Consider the following 4,098-nt stretch of genomic DNA (forward strand, 5'->3'; position numbering starts at 1 on the left):
TTGAGACTTCTTGACATATTGGGACCTTTCCAACTATTAGAGACTGTTGCTCTCAGTTTGAGACACTTACTGACTTATTTGAAACTTGTCCTAACTAGTTCGAAACTGTTCCTGACTTGTTTGAGATGATTTCTGATGGGTTTGAGACATTTCCTCTCAAGTTGTGACCCTTTCAGACATGTTTGAGACTCTTCCTGATAGATTTGAGAACCCTCCTAATGTATTTGAAACACTTCCTAATTTACCTGGCTATTTAGGGCGATCAGAGACATATTTTTTAAACTCTGCCTGATGAATTTGAGACCCTTCCTTACCAATTTCAGATTCTTCCTGACTTGTTTGAATCTCCTACTGTATTACATATTCCTCTTGACTATTTGATTCTCTTCCTGCTTGAATAAGATGACTCCTGATATATTGGAGACCCTCCCTAACTTATTATTACCTTTCTTAACTATTTAAGACACTTCTCATATTTGAGACCCTTACTCACTTTTGAGAATCTTTTTAACAAATTTGAGATCTTTCCTGATGATTTGATACCCTTCTTTTAGGTTTGAGACCCTTCGTGATGTGTTCAAGATGTTCATTTCAGTTTAGAGCCCTTACTGACATATTTTGAAATCTTCCTATGTTGAGATCATTACTGACTTGTTTGAGATGATTTATGATATATTTGAGACACTTCCTCTCTTTTTGAGAGCATTTATGATATACACATGACATTTTCTGATGTATTTGGAATGGTAATATCAAATAAAATAGACTTTAAAACAAAAAAAAAGTGTAACTAAAAATAAAAAGATATAGTTATAATGGTAAAAGTGTTAATACATCTAGAATATATGCACCTAACAACCCAAAACATATGAAACAAAAACTGACAGATATTAAAGGAGAAATAGACAAGTCAATAATAATAGTTGGAAACTTCAATAACCCCCATTCAATAATAGATAGAACAATTAGGCAGAAGGTCTAACTGGCAGATGATCAACAAGGAAATAGAAGATTTAACAGCACTTTAAATCAACTAGACTAAACAGACAGCCACAGAACACTCCATCCAATAATAGTAAAATATAAATTCTCAAGTGCACATGAAACATTCTCCCAATTCGACCTTATGTTAGGCCATAAAACAAACCTCAATTCAAAATGATTGAAATAATATAAAAATATGTTCTCTAACCACAATAAAACAATATGAGAAATCATAAGTGAAAAATTTGGAAAACTCACAAATAAGAAAATATTAAACAACATTCTCCTAAGTAACCAATGCATCAAAGAATAAATCTAAAAGGAAATTAGAAAATACTTTGAAGTGAAAATGAAAGCACAACATACCAAAACTTATAAGATGCAGCTAAAGCAAGGCACAGAGGGAAATTATAGCTGTAAATGCCTATTTATGGAAGAACTATAACATAACCTTCCACCTTAACACACTGTAAATAAAAGTCCAAACTAAACCTAAAGCAAACAGAAGGAAGGAAATAATAAAGATTAGAGAATAACAATAAAATAAAGAATAGAAAAACAATAGAGAAAATCAACAAAACCAAAAGTTGGTTCTTTGAAGAGATCAATAAAATTGACAAACCTTTAGCTACACTGACCAAGAAATAAAGAGCAAAGACTCAATTTACTAAAATCAGAAATGAAAAAGGGAGTATTACTTCAACCTTACAAAATAAAAATGGATTATTAAGGAATACTATGAACAATAATATGCCAACAAATTAGAGAATTTAGATGAATTGGACAAATTCCTAGAAGGACACTATTACCAAATGAACTCAAGAAGAAATAGAAAATATTAATAGACCTATAACAAATAAAGATATGAATTAGTAATCAAAAACTATCCATAATAGAAGCCCAGGCCCAGATGGTTTTACTAGTGAATTCTACTAAACATTTAAAGAATAATTAGTAACAATTTAAAATCAACTTTTCTAAAAAATAGAAGAGAGAATACTTTCCAGTTCATTTTATAAGGCCAATATTAGTCTCATAGAAAAATTAGACAAAGGCATCACAAAAAAAGAACATTACACATCGATATCCCTTATGAATATATACCCCCTAAAAACCAACAAATTATTATGAAACTGAATCCAACAATGTATAAAAAGCATTATGCACCATAACTAAATGGGATTTATCTCAGGAATGCAAATTGGTTTAGCATCTGAAAATAAGTTATTCTAATATACCATGTAAATAGAATATGAAACAAAAACTACACTATCGTCTAAATAGACACAGAAAAAACATTTGACAAAATCCAATACTCTTTCATGATAATAACACTCAGCAGTTTAAGAATATAAGAGAACTTCCTCAATCTGATAAAGGGCATCTATAAAAAACCCACTGCTTACTTCACACACAACTGTGAAACTGGATGTTTTCTCCCTAAAGTCAGGAGCAAGACAAGTATGTTTGCTCTTGCTACTTCTATTCAATATTGTACTGAAGGTTCTAGCTTGGGCAATTAGGCAAGAAAAAGAAATAAAAGGCATCCAGGTTGGAAAGGAGGAAGTACAACTATCTCTCTTCACAGATGACATGATCTTAAATATAAAAAATCCTAAGGAGTCCATTAAAAAAAAACAATTAGAATTAATAGGTGAGTTCAACAAGGTTGCAGAATGCAAAATTAATATACAAAAATCAATTTTTTTCTAGGCACCTGCAATGAACAATTTCTGACCTGTTTGAGACCATTCCTCCCTGACTCTTTGAGACCTTTTCTGACATATTAGAGACTTTCCGTGTGTGTGAGACCCGTTCAGAAGTAGTCATGCACTGCATAATGACCTTTCAATCAACAACAGACCGTATATACAATGGTGGTCCCATAAGATTATAATGGAACTGAAAAATTCCTATCACTTAGTGATGTCGTAGCCGTCTTAATGTCATAACACAACACATTACACAAACACAGTACTTTCCATTGTGTTACAATTGCCTACAGTATTCAGTGCAGTAACATAGTGTACAGGTTTGTAGCCTAAGAACTGTAGAACTACTACCTTCACCAGGAAACTTCGTGAGTTTTCACAATTCAAACCTGGACTTTATAAGTATTTTTACTTTTCTAACAAAAACATTATGGAGTGGATAAATAGATTGGCAAATCTTTTCTATGTCTTTTCCAATGCCGTCTGGAATCAATTTATTAACTACTTCTATCAAGTCATTTGCTTGTACCTCTAGATTCGTGATTTCCATGATCTTTTTCCAGATTTGGTGGACCTCTTGGTAATGAGTGCAAGAGCTCTTCCAAATCTGATTGTTGCACTTTTTAGTAAAATCAACACAGAATAGACAAAGCAAATAAGTATCAGTAGTCCTAACATTAACATGGGCTGCCATTTTTTGACGATGGAGCACATTTTGTCACAGGTAAGATCCATGCTGTGGATGTTGGTCAGGCAATTTTTGTCCTGAATGTTCTCAGTAATTAGCTTCGATTTTCTAAATGCAACTTCATCATTCTGCAGATCAGCAAGGCTCACTTCAAAAACATGACTCTTGAAGCCATCAGATACAATTTTGGTTCCTTGAGTTCTTATAACTAGTTTTTTCCGATATATCTTATATTGAACATAGCTGATGCTTTCACATCACACCAATCTTTCTTAGAAATTGGATCAGCCACTTTCTTCTTGACTCCCTTTTTGCTGCCAAGTTGGCGCTCATTCTTGCCAACTGCCACCATGCTGCTCAGAGCCCTTATTTTTGAAACTCTTTCTGACTTCTCCATCCTGACATGTTTTTCACCCTTCTTTACCTATTTGATATTCTTCCTGACTCGTTTGACCTACTTGCTGACATATATGAGTGTCTTCCTGACCTATTTGAGACCCATCCTTATTATATCTAAGGACATTGAGATTTTTCCTGACATTTTTAAGACCCTTTCTGTTTTGTTTAAGACTCTTTATGATGACATTGAGACCCTTCCTGACTTCTTTGAGACCTTTCCTGCTATGTTTGCAATGCTTTCTGGTGTATTTACAACCCTTTGTGATGTATTTGAAACTCTTCCTAATTTACAGTCCCTGGTGGAGTCTTAAGGAG

General features: G+C 33.3%; 1 pseudogene; it reads right to left on the reverse strand.

Annotated features, from left to right (window-relative positions):
- Positions 1 to 2,973: 2,973 nt before the first annotated feature.
- On the reverse strand, positions 2,974 to 3,781 carry LOC120618890 (40S ribosomal protein S3a-like; annotated as a pseudogene).
- Between the last annotated feature and the right edge of the window lie 317 nt (positions 3,782 to 4,098).

The sequence above is a fragment of the Pteropus medius genome, unplaced genomic scaffold (genome assembly GCF_902729225.1).
Source record: "Pteropus medius unplaced genomic scaffold, Ma_sr-lr_union100, whole genome shotgun sequence".
In the NCBI taxonomy this organism is placed as follows: domain Eukaryota; kingdom Metazoa; phylum Chordata; class Mammalia; order Chiroptera; family Pteropodidae; genus Pteropus; species Pteropus medius.